This window comes from Poecilia mexicana, unplaced genomic scaffold, assembly GCF_051168715.1.
Source record: "Poecilia mexicana isolate PSO_F unplaced genomic scaffold, ASM5116871v1 scaffold_17, whole genome shotgun sequence".
NCBI classification, from domain to species: Eukaryota; Metazoa; Chordata; class Actinopteri; order Cyprinodontiformes; family Poeciliidae; genus Poecilia; species Poecilia mexicana.
Window position 1 is genome coordinate 13,390,624 of NW_028263386.1, and position 20,463 is coordinate 13,411,086.

At 38.2% G+C, this 20,463-nt stretch overlaps 1 protein-coding gene across 4 annotated transcripts in view; it reads left to right on the plus strand.

Moving 5' to 3' along the window:
* The window catches only part of adgrl2b.1 (adhesion G protein-coupled receptor L2b, tandem duplicate 1), a 127,794-nt gene that overhangs the window by 3,516 nt on the left and 103,815 nt on the right, over positions 1-20,463 (plus strand). For 3 of the 4 annotated variants that reach the window (XM_088014792.1, XM_088014791.1, XM_088014789.1), the window contains exon 2: positions 18,511-18,628. The exons of the other annotated variant lie outside the window; for it this stretch is intronic. The gene's annotated coding sequence lies outside the window, so the exon portion shown is untranslated. The remainder of the gene's footprint in view (positions 1-18,510; positions 18,629-20,463) is intronic. 4 annotated transcript variants of the gene reach the window in all.

The following is a 20,463-nucleotide window of genomic DNA, read 5'->3' on the forward strand; positions in this document are numbered from 1 at the left end:
TGTATATTACAAAAGTTAATTTTCAAGGGGACTTATGTCTTTAATATAGTATAAGGCTTATCTGTGAAAAAAGATAAACTGACATAGAATTGTAGAAATAACTGTGTGAAATGGTTTGGTAAGCAAGGTACAAAATGGAGTTGAGAATTGGTGAAAGAGCCACTAGGATAGTAAATGGCAGGAATTCAAATGGGGGTATAGGGAGTGGTGCTAGTTGGGGACAAATGGTCTCTTGCGTCTTCCTCCCATCCCACACCCCTCCTTCTCCAGCTTAGCTCCCACCCAAGCCCTGCCGGTTGGTTTGGTCCATTTGTCTGGTGTCGTCTTTGGGAGGAAGTGCCATCTCATCTCACATTGCGCAAATGGTTTCAGTCCACGCTAGTGTGAATTCTAGCAGGTTTTTTTGTAACTGCCAATTTCCATATCAAAGTGTCTGCATTTGAATAGGGGAGAACTTTAGCTGCCAGCCCCCTTCCTCCATGCAGTTTTGTTCTGATGGAGCACTGCTGCCGCTGGTGGGGTCGGTGGTGGCGAAGACGCAGGCTACTCACAGGATTTCTGGAGATGGCAGTTGGCTGCGTGTGTGTGTGAGAGAGAGAGAGAGATGGTGTTTGTGTTGGAAGCAGAATTAATGTGGATTGGGAGAGTTAGTTGGCTATAATCTAACACAAAAAAGCCATATATTGAGTGGAAATTGTGGATGCAGCTCATTGACGTGGTCATGTGAGAAAGATTTTTCCTCTACTATTCCTCAAAACAATGCTAGCCAATTTGTGGTTTTTTTAAGTAAGGGAATCAAGACTGCTCACTAGCTAAAAAACAAACAACCCCCTTTTCCCCCCTCCACACACACACACACAAATAAGTTGCAGAAAATTTGTTTAGTCGATTGGGCTGCAGTATTGAGTTTCTAAAGCGCCCCCAAACAAATTTGCTCTCGAGTGCCTTCTTGCGAGTTGAATGGTTTAATTGGACATTGATTGAGTGACTACGTAAAGACACGGAGCGTTCATGCTTTGTTGCAAGACTCCCGTGTGCCTACTGGTGTCTGATTGTTTTTTTTTTTTTTTTTCTCTGTTGCAGAGATAATATTTATTTCCAATTCTGTGCAGGTGTTATTTGTCAGAGAAAGAATGCGCCAAGACATTGTTTATTTTGATGGATCCTTCGGCTCTCTTTCCTCTTTGTCTCTGTGATACACGGTCTAATCTTCGCTTCAGTTTTCGGCAGGTTAAATAGATGAAAATAAACAGACACTTTGCGGCGAGCACAAAGAGAAACAAACAGAAAAAAAATCGCTTTTGTGCCTTTGTGTATGCCCTTACTTTGAAAATAGGATCAGCATAGGTTAATAGTGAAAGAGGGTGCAGCGTGTGAAATGTTATTACACAGAGACAGGGAATGTAAATGCCATTGGAAGCGCAGTAGGGGTCAGCGGCCCCTTCATGCTCCTCCTGCTCCTCGGTAATAACATGAGCCAACTGCTCCCCGATCGGCTGAAGAGGACAGCTCGCTCTTTCCTCCCCTTCCCTTTGTTTGGACAAAATAACATCACAAAACCGTCGCAGAGGGGCAAGAGCGGGAGAGCAGATTCAAGTTTGAAGCCCAAAGAGCAGGAAAGAGTGTGTGGTGTGTGTGTGTGTGGGGGGGTATCCAAACGTCACCTGCTATCTTCCCTCATGGCCGACAGGTTTGACAGCTGCCTTGTTCAATTCCTCCAACTTCCTTGTGAATGGTTGGGCAAACAAGTAGACCCGAAAGGGTGACAGAGGAAGAGATGAGTAATAGATGAGCTTAGATTAGATTGATTTTCAAAGAGAAACGGTCCATAAAGATGCAACGTGCACATTTTCCTATGCATGGCGTAATTTTCTCCCCTCTGTTGGCGGTTTCTCAGCCCTAACAAAGCCTCGAGAACAGCCTGCCTGCATTGTGTACGTGTGGGAGGATGAGGCAGGAGCGACTGTGGTAAGTTTGTCGAGTTGGAGTGGAAACCACGCTGCGGTGCTGATCCAGAGCCGGCCGTTCAGATTATTAAAAAGCTGCTGAGGAGGAGAGGTGCTTGCATTCTGCTCTGTGGAGGCTGCTGTCAGTGGAGAAATTGGCATCGGTGCTCCCTCCTAAGATGAATTTCCTATTGCTCGCTGCGAAATGATCTACAGTCTAGTAACGGCTGCAACCTGACATTTTCCTGTGATGCTCTCTAAAGACAACCCCCCGCTCCCCGTCCCAGCCCCCTCCTCCTCCTCATTTTTTGGGTTATTTATTTATTTTTTTGAAGTAACATCAAAGCTGCTCTTTCTCTTGTTGTCCACATTTGGAAGGGATTGAAGAAAAAAAAAAAAACTCCCGGAGTTAAAAAGCTGGAAAGGGCACAGAGTATTTAACAAAGTGCTCGAGGGTGAGTTTTTCACTCGCTGCTGAGGCCCATTGAAGCCATTTTGTGGCTTTACTTAAAAAATAAAGAGGCAAATAAATGTGTATGAGGGTAGTTAAAGGGATAGTTTCGATTTTTTTTTTTTTAAAGAAAAGCTCTATCAAGAGGTTGTAAGGAGGTAATATGTTTTCTTTCACTATTAATCCAGATTAGTTATTTCCAAAGGCTGAAGCCACTCCCATTTAAAGATACTGCATTCTAAAAAATGTTACACTTAATTTCTCTTTAAACCATTGTCTTGTTTGGAATCGGCTGCTATGGATGGAAAATATCATTTACACAGGAAACTTGAGTATGGAGGCAGTGTGCCCCTAATTGCCTTCCTGTGTGAAACACATACTGAGAACAGATTATGTAAAGCATTTCTGGTTAAAGTACAATATTTTTTATTTGTATATTAAGCAGTGTAAAAAGTCAAGGATGTTATTGCAGTTTAACTTAAATTATTAGTTTTGTACTTTGTAAGCTATACCAAGAAAAGCGTAAATGTTCTATTTCAATTTATGTTTCACAAAGGAAGATTATTAGTGTTGCACTGTACTTCTCTTGTAAAGAACCATTCTCCTTGCTGCAAATAACCAACTGATTCAAATATGTCGATGGTATAAGTTTTATAAAATAGCATTTGAATGAATCACTGTGACCTTTTTTAAGACAAGTTATTTTGAGTCAGTACAAGTCCACTTTGGTATTGATGTTGGTTTGATCCTTAGCAGTGTTTCAGATTTAGTGACATTTACGTACTTGTGTAATAATTTTCTGCTTCTCTGTGTAAATAACTACTCAATGCAAATGTCACAACGAGTTAAAGTTTCATACAAAAATAGTTTGCATTAACCAGAAGAATGTTTTTGAGATTGAAGTTGTAGTCTTCTGTGGTCTAGCTTTTAGCCTTGTTCACTGTAGTGTTTCCTACTCGGTCGCTTTGCAACTATATTTAACGTGAATTAAGAACGCACTGGCAACAGTTTCTTTGTAAAGCAACTGCCAACAAATCTACCAACTTTTTCTGGTGCTATTGGAGACTTTTAGAAAGAGAAAGGCCATATCATTATTTTTCTTTACAGCAAATGGGTGCTACCTTTTGGCTCCAGCCCGTTGCCAAAGCACCTCCAGGCGGCCTAGTCCTCGCGCCACACATCAGTGCCTCCCAGCTGCAGACAGAGCAGCAGATAGTCACCCCTATGTCTCCGAACTGCAAACCAATCTGTCAGTCTTCTTTTTGGGTTCTTCTTGTTGGTCTAGAGCTTGGATGAAGAAGGAGGATTACAATTGTGACATCAAAAGCTTTGTTTGTAGTTCATGTTCTGAGTGAGCTTCACTCACATTGTCTCTCCTACACTTTCCTTCTCTTTCATAGCACCCATTACATTTACATTCACATGGCCAATTATGCAAATCAGGAAGCATTCAAATTTAGTGACTTTTATTGACTTCTTGAACAGCCAATAGCCACTTACAAAGGAACTGACTGGGGTCATTTTACATGTGGAACAGGGTTTATGTGCCATTCTAACTGTGTTTTAGGAAGGTGGCGGACCACTTCCAGCCTTGACTTTAACTGTAAATATTTGTAGTTATCTGTAAAAAATCCCAAAAATTAAACACAAAGCTAGTTCATAAAGTATGTCATGAAGTAGTGATGGCATGCCCTTCTATGACTTTTTGAGAGCTCCACCTAATATGGATTTGTAATAAGCAAAGCGTCAGTTACTCTGGGTAAAAAATTAACTAAGTGTTTAACAGACACACTTCAGAAATCCTGAACTGTCCCTTTAACAGCATAGGTGGATATATGCCTGAGGAAAATCTCACCCCCTACTGCACTTCCTCCGGTGTTTAAAATGACGGTTAACTTTCCCCCACTGGTTTGAAATGGATGTTTAATGATCGACAGAAGCCCAGAGCTTAGCGTCCTTAGCAGTCACGCTGGCTCTGTGTGTAAGAAAGCTCTCCCCTTGGTGCCGTTGTTTGACGTCGAGTTCAAAAACAGGCTTGTTCTCCAGTGATGGATCATCACAGGTCTCTTTAGGTTGTGTGTTAACCCTTCGGAGGGTGCAGAGCTCTCCCCCCGTCGGCAGCACGTGATGGATGTGTCCCGTGTGTTTCGGCTCCATCTATCAGAAGATTAGCACTGACCTGTGAGTTGTCTGAGCCGCCCTCTGAGCTCCTTTTGCCCCAACGCTGCGGCGATATTAGCATACAAGGACGCTTCTCCGTCTCGGGGGGGATACAGAGATAGTGTTCTTTATTTGGTCCTGCCGCTGTATAAGGTCACAGGAAGTGTGTAGATTAAGGGCTGAAGAGTGTGTTGGTATTAGGTGTATCTGACAGGTCATCTGTCTTCAGTGCTTCCCTGAAATTCCTAAATAGCACCATATAATTATCCTAGAAATTGAGGTTCAGGCTATGCTTCACTGCAGTTCCTCCTTCATGGCACTCATGAATCATATAAATATGTAAATCAGTCAACTGATGTGGTTTAACAGTTACTCTTCTCATTGCATCAAAACATCTGAAAGTGGAGTGTGTCTACACCCAGGTTTTTTTTTTTTAATTGTTTTTATAAGGCCGCCACACATGATGGACAGCATGAGTTCTTCTATTAAGTGCCTTCACAGGAACTGCACAAGCACAATTACCTCTTGAGAAACTAGTTATTCAAAGCATTAAAAGGCTAAATCAAATACTACATTGCAGCCTTTTCCCTCACCTCAGTTTTGCTCCGATCATAAAAGTCTATCCCCACTTAGCGCTCTCATGCAATGCTTAAATGTCACCTCCTACGGTATTTCTGGCATTTTGTCCTTGTTGTGTCTTTATGTATTGAAAGAATACCTCATATGGCTGTTTTCTTAGTTCACCAGGGAGGGAAAAAAAAAGTCAGAAGATCACCTGTAATCTGTGAGCTCGTCGTCTGCCATGTCTAATGGCTATTTGATGCTTACTTGGTGTCACTTGGCGTTCCGCGACAAAGCCAATCTATTTTCAAGGTGAGGAGATATTGTCAGAGTCCTTGAACGTTTCCCGGGCTTTGACTGGCAGGCGTTGTCACCGAGGATAAGGAGTGGTGGGAGTCACACTGCAGAGAGAATCTATTACCTCGGATGGCATAGGCACACTTTCACAATGTGTCAGTGAAGTCAGCCATCTTGCATACTCTTGGCGTCTGGAAGAGTCCCCTCACCAGAGCAACGAGGGAGCAGCTTTCAAGTTTAATTTTGGGGCTTGCCATAAGCAGTTTTATTGATGTCGCATGCTCGAGCTTAGTGCTATGATGAATCGTCCTGTAAAAGCAAAAACATTGAAGCGTTCATCAGTGTCACTGTGTAATCTGTTTTGTGATCACTTGCAACATTAAACAACCTAAAAAAAATAAAAATAAAAAAAGAAGAACGAACCAAAGTGTTGCAGCATGAAACAGGAGCGGTAAAGAACTCCAAAACTCAGCCGAGCCCTTTCTTGTGGAGTTGTGCTCATTTCCGCCATTTCAAAAGCCTCTTTAGAACAGGGAGAAAAGGGACTGCGGGGCTCTGCGAGTTGCAGGCGAGCGAGGGAAGCTTGTTGATGATCAGCCGAGCAAATCAGATCTTGATATTTGAAGAGTGGAGTTGTGATTGCTAATCACTCTACTGCTGAGTTTTAATTAGGAGACTCATAAGCATTCTGTCATTTCCTTGCACAGCATATTCGAGCATCGTGTTCTTAAAAGAACAAATAATTAGTTGCCTTAGTATTTGGGGCTACAAAACAAGCTCGTGTTTCTACAGCATACAAGAATAACACACTGATTATTTTTTTTAGCACAGCTGTGCGTAACATGACCTTTTGTGTTATTTTTTTCACCTTGTAAGATACTCTCTCTTTTTTTTTTTTTTTAAAGTAGACATAAAGCCTGCACAATATATCGCGACTATACCATCATTGCAATATCAAGGTTGTGAAATATTCACATCACTAAGGACTGCTTGGAGTGCAATAAAACTTGCATTTTTCAAGCTAATGTAATAATATTTAGCCAGTTGGAAAGCGTCTCAAGGCAGCTGATGCTCACACCAGACGTTGCCCAAAATGCTAAAGGTCACAGAGTGTAGGAAGCACAGATGAGAAAAGAAGAAATGTAACTGATACCTTCATCTCAGTAAATGTCAATATTATTGCCGTTGCAATATTTTCCAATAGCCCCTAGTTGAGATGTATAGATCGGAATTTTTGCAGCTGATCTTTATCAGTGATTTTGTAAAACTCTGACCTGCCAGTACTGATTTCTCCCTAAGAACATGAAATGGCAACATATTTCTTTTTACTACTTTCTGAATTCATTGAAAGCTGCAGTATTAAAATGTCTGTAGTAAAATAAAAAAAAGCTAAGTTACAATTTACAGAGGTGTCTCTCTGCATTGATGTAAACCTCAAAAAACAGTAGAGTGCTTCAGGCTATGGGATAGAAGTACTTTTAAATAAAATCCAACTAAAAAAGATCAAAGCTTATTTTACTGGCTTACAAGGCATCTTTTTTTTTTCCTTTTCAAAATTTCAACCTAAAAATGTAAAAGTGCTGTATATCACAAGATGGTGATTATACATGATCAATTGAGAAATTTAATATGAAGTTCTCAATTTAATATAAAAAAAAACTGTGATGTGTTAAACTGTTGAATCATTTTTTCAAGTACTGGAACTCTATAGAAGGCAACATTAGACCATGCATGTGAGAAAGAGTGAGTGAGCAGTCAGCATCACACAGCTCTGCACTGAAACAAGACTTGACAAATATTTATAACACAACAACGGCAACATAAAGATTACGTGGGGCACATTTCAGCTATGAAGACGCAGAACTGGAACTTTCTAATTTATCTTGCCTGCTTCTTGTCTGTTTTTCTACTTTGGGGTCCAAAAGGTTGCCGATGATGCATCAGTGCTGATTGATGTCTTATCCAGCTGCTGAGATTGGGACAGAGGCTCTCATCAAGAAAGCATGTCTTGATTCTAAGCAATAAAATTACAACCAATAATTCTGTTGTAGTGATTACACTTTTATAGCAGACAAACATAATCACTGTATAGTCTAAGAAATGGTATACCTGTGACAGATTTTAAAGGGATTTTCAGCTTCCTGTCATTGATTGAAAAGACTAGCTCTCTCTCACTTTCTCACAGCCTGAATGAATAATAGAAAGATAAAGTTTCTTGAAACATTATTTCAAATTTATGTTCTTCCTTAAAGGCTCTTCTGATACTGAAAATAGACCACAGACAACAGCGTCTTTTAACAAGATGTTGTTGTCTTGGGAACAGCGTTAAAATATACTTCTGTGACATCTGCAGATTGTTAACTGATTAGAAAATATATTGTATTTTTTTGGATTCTGACCGACCAATCACATGGCGGTTCCAATCATGCCGAAAGTCATCTAATTTCCTGCAGCAGTGTATTTTTCCGTCTCCAATATGGATCATTTTGACCTCTGTTTAGGTTTATACAATAACCTACAATCTGCTGAGCAGCCATCATGCATCTGTAGAAAATAGATTTTCCTTTCCAGAAACTTTTGACACCTTTCTTCTTCCTGACATTTTTAAACACTTCTTCACTTGGCAACAACTTTCACACCAAAGGGTGTTGTTCCCACATGACTTGTTACTGCTGTGTTCACTGATTGGACGGGAAAAAAAATATATATAGATTTTTGGTTTTCTAGTGTCAAATAGTATGATTTTGATGGTCAACCTTCTCTTGGTATACATATGCTTACACATACTTTCTCCAAGCGAGCCCCAATTTAATCAGGAGTTATTTTCTCGCAGTTATTGCTATAGATTTGACTGATCTTTCTCCTGAATGGGTATGGTTTCTGTCCTGCACTCCTAAGACCTTTGTTAGGACATTTTAATTACAGCAGAGCTGGATGTAATTGATCTCGGCTTAGAGGGATTTCACTGTCAATGAGAATGAGCCTGGGCGTTAATACGACCCGAGCAAACGCTTCCACCTTTGTGCCGCACTGATACACACTCCTGCAAGAGGGACTGGTAGAGATGAGACGGCCGAGTCTTGTTGTTGGTTACGTTTTAAAACGGCGAGGCGTCTGTCTTTCATGTGTAACCATTCAACGAACAAGTCTGGATCCCGGATTTTAACATATCTGTAGCCAGCATTGTTGCTACCTGAAGTGTCCTCTTACGAAGCACTTTCTTCATGGTTCCATGTTGTCACCCACAATCCTTAAATTTTCATAAGGCTGTTAGATAATGCTTCCCGATGAGGGTGAATTATTGATGGCCTTGTACGTATGAGTGGGACAGAGCAGGCTTTTAACTCTCTGAGCTACGCGGCCTCTTATGTGGTAACTAAGGGACACCGTACAAACACCCAAAGGAATGATGTACTGGAGGAGGAAACAAACGGAGGCAGGGGGCTGAAAATAAAATAAAAGAGGCATGAATCCTTTACACCACTGTTGGGCTAAGCCACAACAGAAGGAAAAAACAACAACTTGGCAGCAAAGAATGGCTTTGCATGAACAGAAGCCTTCTTTTGTGTTTTTGAAGCATTGAGAGGTGGTATGGTGGCTGTGTATGTTTTGCTTATATTTATACAACGCTCTGGTTGTGCTTTCCTTCATTGTGCAGAAGCGCATACACACAGGTTCGCTACAGTTATTAACAGACAGGAATTTGAAGTTTGAATAGACAAGTAAAAACTTTGTGCACACTTTATAAGGATTACAGCTTAAAAAGAAGTCAGGATAAAGAAACTGATCAGGGGATTGAATGGGAATGAGCCTTTAACTGTTTTGGTTGTAGACTAATTGCCCTAGTCTAGCAAAAACACTATTTATGTAATGGCGTTTGGTCTCATTTTCTGCTTTTCTCCCTTATTGATCTCTGAACACTTGGGTTTTGAACTGTTGATTGGACAAATAAAACAATAAGAGGATGCCACATTGCACTCCTCGATTAACACTTTATAATATAAATGATTTAGGAAATGAGCCATATAAATGGTCAATAGATGCATTGATAAGAAAATTAATCACTAGTCCCTAAAGCAATGGTTATCTAACTGTGGAGTGCAGAAGACTCTTAGTGCATATGGTTTCATTTAACAGTTTTTTTTTATAAGTAAAATAAATTTAGCCTTTTAAAATACCCAAGGACTTTTTTGTGATTATAAAAAGCCTTTGTTTTGGTATGCATCTGGTGAAGGGGAACATAAAGAGTATTTATGAACATTTATTAGACCAAAAGAAGAAAAACATAAATTCTAGTATTATGTGATTACACGTTGACAGTCTGAGTCTCTTGTTGGACTAAAGCATCTTCCATACGGATTTCATATTTTTTTTATTTTGCTGGGTTTAGTTTGATCAGCACATAGCTCTAAATTCTGCAAACACACACCCTGACAGCTGTCCTGAGTCTTATTGCAAGAGCTCTCATCATTGTTCAAATTCGCTCTCTTTGCACTACTATGGCCCTGGAGTTTGCATAACAATGGAGTGAGCAAAGCAAACTCTTCAAAAGCACATCATTTGGACACGCAGAATTTCACCCGTGTGGTCCTTGAAGCTTTTAGGTGGGTTTTTAACAATCTATTGATATTTGTAGATGAAAGCATTTCATTTAATCATCCAAAAAACTTTTTTTTTGAATGAAATAGTACAGATTTTGTTGTCAAAAGTGTTAAACCTGGAGTAAAGGGTTTAAAGGCTTCAATATGCTGTGAATTTCATGTTGCATTTCTTTTAAATCAGCCTGTCTCTCATAGGTATTTTAGTCCCTCGGGTCAGCAGCCCATCTTTTAAAATGAATATGCACAAGCTTTTACAATTTTTTTATTTTTTTTTTATTTTTTCATCAGAGACAGATACTCTTGAATAACCACCCGGTGTCTGCCTTCGTAAGTCAGCGACAGCACAAGAAAGCAATTATGTAGAGTGAAACCAGAAAATCAAGTCCAACCTGTGTTCGTTTCCCAGAGGAAATGTGGCAGATTGATGCCTGCGTTTTGGTTTCCAAAGGAGCTGACGGCGTGGGTGGACAAATTATTACAAACCAGTACTGAAAAAAGTGGAAGTGGAAGCTATCTAAGTTTAAAGTATTTTTTTAAATCCATAGCGAATTTTCCAACTTAAATTTGCCAAATAGATGGTCTGAGCAGTACTCCCAGTCCACACAAAAGAATCTTTCCTAATCAGTGCCATCATGCAAAGTAATTAACCTTTAATAAAGCCTTTGAGATTTGAACATAGCAGAACAATTTACAATTACTGATTTTAAATTATGGTTTCAACAAATTAAATTAATGCGCACATTTTCTCAACGATTAGGCCCACAACTATACCTCTGGGAAACATAATTTTTCTGCTTTTTCTCAAAGACCTTCCTTTACTTAACAAGTCAACATTTCTCTACTGGTTCTTCCTAAGATGAAGTTATTTCAATCAGTATCAATGTTTTTTTCCCTTTCTCTAATTAGCTAAACAGCACATTTTATACTTAAGGTACATCGAGCAGCAATATATATATTTTTTTATTGCTTTTAAATTCTTAATAGTGCAAACGTTAAGTAATGCTAATTGTACTGTGTTCTTTTTTTTTTTTTTTTTGCTTTTGCTGAACATATCTTCTCATTATTAAGATAATTAATTAAAAGTGTTTGGATATATTTGTGCAATGCTGAAAATACAGTTTTGAAGTTCCAAAAAAGGACCAACTTAACATCAGCATTTACCTCACTGAAAAACAATGCAGCATATTTAAATGTGTGTGCAAGTTGAGAAATCAGGTCTCAAATCTGCAGCAGTTTAAAAAAATCAGACAAAATAAACATGCATTGTGAAAGGATCCTCTCATTGCTAATGAATGCAAAAATAAGCAAAAGGAAGAAAAAAAAATTATACACCACCTGCCAATCATCAAACAGCAGACAGACAAATTTAGCGACCAGCTAATAATGCAGGACTTGGCAGATTAAGAACCAGATATTTCCCTCAGGAGTTTTGCAGTCTGCAGCAGAGCTAAAAGTGCGTGTATGCTGGCCTGAAAAGCATCTCCAAATAAGTGATAATTCTGGTTTGGAACTGTTGGATGTGTAATTAGGCAGTTGTTTGCAAGGACTGTCTAAACAGACTTGCTAATAATATGTCATTATTGTGTTTACAATTTCCTCTGCTGGCCCTGCTTGTCAAATTGAACTGATAAAAGTAGCTTGACCAAAGCTTTTCTGATGCAAGCAAACAAAAAAAAAAGAAAATGGTGTGAAAAGTGGGGGTGAGGGACGGTGTCTAATTTTACCAAGTGAATTTGCATTTTCTGTCTGCATCACCTACTGGGCTATCATAATAAGACTAGACATAATATTATGTTAATTTTATTGCTGGATAGACTTGATATTCTCTTCCCCTTGGTGGAAATTATATGATCATAAATTAATGTTGGTGAAATTACCAAATATCTTGCATCCTTAGTAAAAAGTGCCGAGGCTTCTTTAGTCACAATTATCAGCTCAAAGTTATCACGCAGAGACACGGTGGATGGAATCAAAGGAGGAAAAATTCACGGTAATTTACTAGCTGGTAAACATCTTTACATTCTGAAAATCAAAATGAACCCGTATGTTCACCAAGACCCCGGTAAACACACTGAGCTGAATATCATTGCAGGTATTAACGATGCCCTTCAGGATACGCTTTCATCTCTGGCCCAGTCATAAAAAGGCTTCCCCAGCATGGAGACGCTGAAAAATTAACGCAGTGTTAAATGCTCCCCTCTCTGCATCCTGATGGCTTTACCTGCAGGGAAAAACCAGTAGATATGTACTATCAACAGTAAAACATGGTGGTGGGTCCTTAATAGTATTGGCAGCCTTCCTTTGGGAGTCATTACTTCTGACGATTACTCCACACAGTCCAGTAATGGCCGAGGTGTGGGAGGCAGTTTCGCAGGACCACAGTAGTTTGACCTCATGTTGCAGGAGTTTTTGTGTTTAAAGCAATTTCACTGTCTGGTTTCCCAAGGTAAACTGACTGAAATGTGCTTTTTGTTAAATACCGAAAAGGTAATTTACACTTCCGTCAGACTTTTCAGGATGTCTAAATATTGCTATCACGCTAATTTTGGATTTGTTTTTAACAGAAGGTGGTATTTATCATATATTACAGTTTTGACGTGGTAAAGAAATAATATTATGTTTTTACAATGTAAAGACATTGACAATGTCTTTGCAGGTCTCTGTGGTGTTTGAGTTTTATTTGTATGTGAATTTAACTAGTATTGCATTATTATCATTCTAAACAAATTGCATACAGCACCAATGTTTTTCAATATATTTTAACATTACTTAGATCTTGATCTTGGATGCAGTGATTTGAATTAGCTGCAGATTCCTTATCTTTGTTTTTGTTAAGGTTTAGGGTGCCCAGGACTATAACAGTAAAAGACATAAGAACAGCGTTTGGAATAGATTTCCTGCCTCCTGTCCATAAGCGGTCATTAAATATTTATATAAGGACCAGAGGAGATGTCACAGTTTATGTGAGAGAGCAAGTGCTGTAAAACATTATTTTGATAATTCAAAACAAACCTAAACGATTACAGACTTGATTTTAAAGTAGTTGGTACTAGGGTGGCTGGGATTATTAAAACCACGGTCTTTGTGTGTATTCCCAGGAGGATTGTTGCTTATACTCTTAAATTTAACCTGAGCCAGCGTTCCAAAAGCTACCATGTTCCATAACAGACAGATGACAAAATGGATAAAACAGACCAATTTTGCTGTACTCTGTTTAGCCTTCCTCTCAACTCCTGAAAGACTTACGCTCTCTCGCTTTCTTGCAGCCTGAATGAAATGCAATGTTTAAAAAAAAAAAAACACCTTCCTCTCCAATTGCTGTCCTACAGTTCTGTGTTTACTCTGATTTCATCCAAAGAGAAATGTTGTTGCTACAACCTGGTAATGCTTATATATGATGTGCTTACTGAACGGAAAAAGATATGATTTTTGAGTTTCTGTCATCCTTGGCACTGGTCATGGCAAATCAAGTTGGGAATTGTCCTTTTTGCATTTCTACCCATGATATGTGTAAACAGTGAGACGTGATGTTATGTAAAAAAAAAAAAAAAAACAGTCCAGCATCACCATTTCTCTTTACTACTTTTTAAGAAGCAAAACAAGGGGTTTTGAATAGTTGCTAGAGTAGACAGATTAGAAGAGCATCATTAACAGAAACAGTAGACTTTTTTTCCCGTGTTCTGGTGACACTATCAATAGATACTGGTTATCCCCATTGATACAGTGCAGGGGGAATCCCCATCTGTTTTTGCCATCGCAGTTTTATTTGGAAAAAAATGACAGGAGCAAAATGCAGCAATGGGGAAGCAGAAACTTCACTTCTAAACACGTTGCTGCATCCCTTTTACCTCTGAAGGCTTATATTGACATTACATCAAACCCAACTTAAAAGTGTACCAGGTGCAAGTTGGAAAGCCAATGAGATTTGCGCAGGGACCGAATAATTTTTAGCCACACAGTGTATTTGTGTGCCTTTTATTCCTTAGCAGGAACATGTTCATACATAGATGATGTTCAGCACTAAATAGCTAAAATGGTTCCAAGGTGACGATGAAGATTCTTCTTTTTTTCTTTTTTTTTGTAATTCTTTCTCCTTTTGAATTTCATTGTGGTTCATGTCAGTCAATATTTTTAGTGATGTTAAAAAGTGTTTGTTGGTGTGCTGACATGCTTGAAGCTTCCATGTTAATCAGGGCTGTATGAGTAAAGGGTGAAATGAACACGCCTTGTGACTGGCTGTCACTTCTCTTTCTAGTGTTTATTTTCAGTAATTCACATTGAATTACTTGAGCTGAATAGAAATAAATGACAGGGATTTTTTGACTTATTTTGCTTAAAATACCCATTCAAAGTTTTATTTAACACTTCAGAATTACACAAAGTTGATGTTGATGAATTTTTTTAGGCTCAATAATTTTTGCATCTAAAGCTAAAATAGATAGTTACATACAGTAATCATATAAATTACACTTAAATTATGTTACTTTCGTTCTTTGATGCTGTGTTCAACATATGATTATCTGCAACTTGTGGCGACATGCAACACTCAAGTCATTCTTTTTAAATCTGATGAATCTTCTAGTTCTTATTTGGAGATTTGCAGGGCCTCTATAGTCAGGATCTAAAGCGGCTTGATGCATGTCAGGTACCGAGGTGTCAAAACTGCGTTGACACAGACCACACAGGGAAGGAAGCCCATGGGCCGACCACGCATGGGTAATGCGAAGCAGACCGGAGTTTAGAGTTCGGACAAACATTACGGTGAATCCGCTCCAGGAATGTGTGGAAACAAGAAGGATGGCTATATCAGTGCATGTGAGGCGAGCCATAAAGTTGTCATTGTGGCGAAACAGTCACTGCATGAAATTGTTTCTCATGCTGCTGAAAGAATTCATCTAACTCTAAATAGCTCCTAGAAGCTGTGTGAAAGCGTAGTGAGCACGGTTTGCAGACAGGAATGTCGGGAGAGGCCTAACAGCTTGTCTGAGTGATGTAAACTGGGTCTGAAGAACTGATTTGTTTTTGAGATAAAACAGCCTTAAAAGTCTGACTTTCAGATAAACATTACACTACGTCTCATAATAAAGTGATGTAGGGGCTACACAAATAATGTGGATATTTGTCCGTGTTACTCAAAGTTCATCTCAGTTTTGTCTAATTTCTCTCCATCTGTTTAGTTTATTCGTGTAATTACGGAATGACTCCTGATAAAATCTAAACATTTTGTATAATTAGGTATATGAGTAGGTTTAAAATGTTCTACTAAGCTCATCAATCATGTTAAAAATTAGCGCATTTTTGTTTTCCATGCTGATGTTGTACGTTGCAAAACCTTTACCACCAAAATTTGATTATTCTATTTATTAAAGTCGTCTTCAGTTGTAAAGTCTTGCTTTAGTCAAGCAATTTCAATAGTTTTTAATGTATTTTTTTTTTTTACACAAAATGGTTCCACAGTATTTTTGAAATACTCGGATCAGTTCCAATTGATCTAAAACATCAGTTTTACTTGCACAGGCTGTCTATGTTGTTGCAATTCTGACCATTCTTTAAGTGTAACAATGTCATTTTTCCCTTTATGACTCCAATTAAGTCTATGAGGCTTTGATTAGATGATTTTCTAATGTCACAGTTGTCTCTAGGAAAGTTGATTACAAGCTTTTATGTGCGGATCTCCTGTGAAGTAGCCGTAATTACCATTGGAGTTATTCAAAGTCATTATTTCACATAGGTAACATTTCTCACTTAGGAATCACAAGTTTTTTGCAGTTTGTCCATCTTTTAACTGAAATGCTTCTCCAGCACATCTCCATTGGAATTTTTTTGTCACATCTTTATAAAAACAGACTGATACAAAATGTGTGGATTGTGCTCTTTTTTCGGAGTAAAACACAACCAACTTTAGGATAAACCAGCACTGGTTGATACAAATGCCTCATTTAAAGGTTCAACAAGGTCAACATCTGGTTCATGTCCTATTGTTTTGAATGACAACAAAGTCTGATTTTGGTTTTCTACATTTTGGGTGGTGAGTCAGGAGAAGCCATTATTTTGTTCAAACTCAGTATTCTGAAACTGTTTAAAACAAACAAACAAAAAAACATATAAATTAGTGTTTTCCCCCTAATCAACTGTTGAAAGATGTTTCAGCTGTTTCAATGCTTTGCCTGAAGGGCTCCTTGGTTGCCAGCCTCAACTTGTTCCATGTATTGTTATCTAACCTGCAGGAAATTGTACAACTGGAATAAAAAGTGCTAAATGATGACATAAGCCTATTTTGAATGCACAAATTACTTTCTGGTTGCAGTTCCCATGAACTGCATGAGCTATGGGAATCAAATATCAGTTTTGAACCAGATAGAAAATACTGGGCAATAAATATGCAAATACCAAAAATAAGTTATCTGGTCAAGTTGAAAATATAGTTTCAGGTAACAGTCAATTAAGTGTCTGTTTTTCTCTCTCTCTTTTCACTGCTTGGAAAATGTGCTTACAAAATAATCTGACAAATATTTAAAATGTTTTAGCAGAGCTGCACCAGCCAATCAGCCAGAAACTGAAACTTGGCAATCTGCATATTAATTGCTGAAAAAAATCAGAATTCTTGAACCATTGGCATCAAGACTAGAAACTTTGACTATCTTCAGTTGAGAAACACATCAATCAGGTAGTGTATTTGAGCTTAATAAAAATCTGACACAAATTACGGAGAAATGCCTGGGTCTAAATAGATACAACTGTGTATTTCGTTCATTTTCTCTCCCATTTAAAACTGCTACCTCCGCCTTATTGTTGTTCTTTAAAAACCTTAATAACGGGGGTGAACCTTTACAGAATGAGAAGCTTGATTGGTTCCTGTTTATGTTTTAGTTAACATAAAACTTCAGTATAATTCTGAACTTCGCCTCTGACTTCATTTTTCTCTCTTTTCAAACTAACACAATTCATTTTAAAATCTTCTGTGGTTTTACCCCTGTTAGTATTAATGATGACTTTTTATTACTGTTCTGCAGTATGATTTGTGTATTTGGGGGGGGGAAAAGGCTATTGAGTTATCTATCGAGAGACAATTTTCTATTTTTACAGGATTAGTGTGAGAAGGGAAATAATCAGAAATATTAAAGCAGTGCCTGGATCTTGCGTGTCAGTAACTTGTATCTGTTTTAGCAGCAGGAGCTTACTCCCTTGCCCTCCCTTACAGCAGAAATAACACCTATAAAACCAGAGTTTATCCCATCCGTGGCGACATCCCTGTGATAGCTTGCAAATAATGTGCCATTTCCTTTTGGAAGAAGGCGGGACTCCAAGGACTGTTCTGGCTCTAACCCCGGAGCTGAGATCACTTCGGCCCAGATGCAGCGTTTCTTTTGTCTTTGTTTGAACAAGTTGCTGTCAACTGTGGAAATTGTATCTGATTATTATGATCCATCTCTGGCACAATGGAAGCACATGAATGGAGTTGTGTAACGTTGGAGACTGATTAGACAGATTTCCCCCTGCCTGCATGTTGCTCATTAACATCACAGATGTTATGTATTAGCTTTATGCTCCCTCCTGATAAAACTAATTTAGTCTGAATGGGGCTTTAGAGTGTGTAAAAATCTAACATCACATCGGTGTGCTTAGTTTCTTTTCTTTTTTTTTTTTTTTCTTTACCTCCAGGAGGTGTTAACATCAACATATCACTCGCCGCAAATGTGCTGAAAGTGAACGGAGCTGTTGTGTGGCGTGTTTAGTGTGTTCAGGTTGAGCTGACATTGCCAAGCCAGTTATGGCCGCTTGTAAAAAAAAGAAAATGCTGTTTAACATCGGAGGGAGCCGGAGGTGAGAGGAGTGTGTGCGCACGTGTGGGCGTTTTTGTGGATAAATGCAGGGGAGTGTGAGAATGATGCATGGAGGAGGTGAGAAGTGAGGCTTTGAGAAAAATGTATGAAGAGATTGATTTGAAAAAAAGGTAACTTTTCTTCACTGTGTCAGTACCAGACTGCTCTGTGTTCCTCTTTGACGACCTTCCTGCTTAACCATCTGCTCTTAGGTCAGTCTATTAATTTCAGAGCCAAACAGAAAACATCCACTTACAGTCAAATGGTAAATAAAAGGTTAGCTTCTTTAATTGAGTATGCTGAGATTTGGTTTTTCGAAGCTCAGTGACGTTAGAATACCTTTGGAAATTAATTTTTCATTAATTAATTTCAAAAAGAAAAACTTCTTATATAGAACCTTTTGCACACATTGCATTTATTTCTGATAATTATGGTTATCTAAATGGTCAAACACTTAAAGTTGGGTTTATCTGAAAATTGTATTCTAATATCAATAAAACTTCATTCTAGTGAAACACACTGTCTATGAATACGCATTCAATACATGTTGGGGTTCTTTTTGTTTGAATTACTGCATCAGTATAGGAAGATTTTCTGAATAAAATGCACAATTTTATTTCAGTGGAATATTTGGCCCAATGACTTACAGTTTATTCCCTGTCTCCTTGCAGCCTACTTAGGATCTGGTTAAGCAGTGGCATACCAAGCAATACAACAGTTGTAGCTGATGTCCTGGTTAAGTCTGTGTTCAGCTCTTGAAGCAGTGGATTTGGTCTCAGTCCAAATCTGGTGAGTACACTCCCATAGTTTTAGAAGAGCTTTGACTTCATAAGACGTTTTCATTCCACTTAATTTTCTATTGAACCTTTTGGCATGCAGCACTTTGTACACAGTCAGCTTCTGAAGGAATAACAATTTGTACCTTACCACTCATATATGGAGGGTGTGAATAGCAAGTCAGAAATCTTAAGTATTCTGATTTTTGAGGGCTGCATATTATCAAAAAAGCTTTAAATTCCACTATTATTTTTTGAATATGCATTCAAAAAATAATGCATATTTATGCATTATTTGTCTATATAATTTTTTATTCTTCCCAGTTCTCCTCACTCTTCTTTTCCGTTTCCATAAGCAAAGTGACCCAAACCTCCTACTTCTTTATCAGGTGTCAGGTGTCAGCAAAGAAAAAAAAGAAAAAAAAAAACTGCGAAAGTTTGTGTACATAGCCAGATATTTAATAGTCAATAGAGTTTGAATGCGTGGGACTCAAAATGTTATAGTCTACCAAAAATTAATCAAGCTATGCAGCTGTTAAATTAGCACTTCAAAAATATAACTGCGCAATGATTCTAAATAAAATATGAGTTGAAATAAATTGCCTTTTTGACGACCATATAATTTATTGAAATGCACCTGCAGGTCTAATTTTGAATAATTAAATTTCCAGGTTTGTGAAAATGTCAGATTGGGCTGATTGGCAGAAAAATACCCAACAATTATGATAATGCATGAACTATTTAAATCAGTTATACAGCAAAGTGCCAAACATGCACTGTTTACAGTTTTCCCAGTCGCGAGTATTAATTATGATGGAGTAACAAGCACAAGCTGTCTCCTGTGAACCATTTCAAAGCTACATTTTCCTGAGAACCACATTCTGAAAACACACAATCCCCAAAACACCCCAATGAGCCGTGCAATATGCATGCACACTGGTGCGAAACATAATGTTCTGTTTCTGTTTTTGATGCTAGGAAATTACATATCGGTAACCTAGTAAAATTTGTTTGTTCAGGATATTGCTCTGCTTGTACAAAACAGGACTGCTCTTTCATCTATTTAGGACTTTCAGAAATCCCCGTTCTCCCCAGAGTGCAGCTCAGAATGAATAGGTGGCTCTCGCCGTTAATTTGGTAGATTTTGGTTTGGGTTGATGGCGAAATCAGAACAGGTATGAAACAGTGTGAACAGTTTTTTTTATACATTGCATACACAGTTGATGAATCAGTGATAATTATTGTCAGGAGGTAAATTTGCTGTTGCTGAGAGATGTAGCAGTTATAACTGTAATTATTTTAGGCATGATTCATTATTTTGTTGACAGGTGTTTTTTTTTTTTTTAATGTTGTCACCCCAGGCACAAATTCTTTCTTTATTTTGCTTGACACTAACCACCTGGTTGTGACTCCTGGGCCTTCTTTGTTCTCTTTACTTTACTTAATATATTTTGCCCAACCCGCTCTATTTTCACTATGTCCATTTGCCCGTTGGCACTCAATCTTATCTCCTGACTCAATCACTTGGCCAGGAGCCGCCGAACACACCAACCGTTGTGCTCTCTCAATAAAATAAAGAAGCCTTGCACCTTACAGAGAGCTTCTGTGTGGGCTTTGTGCGCTGTGATCAAGGACGTTTCACCTTAAAAGCGTATTTATTTTTTAAATATTTTTTCTTAGCAGTACCTCATTTTCAACTGAAGTCATTTATTCCAAGAAAAAAAGACAATAAATAAAAGCTTCAGGCTTAATGCACTAATAAAACATTTCATTTTGGTAGATTTTAATCAATGTATCAGTGAAAGGTATGGAAGTATCTTCAGTACATCTTAAATAAAATTGTGAAAT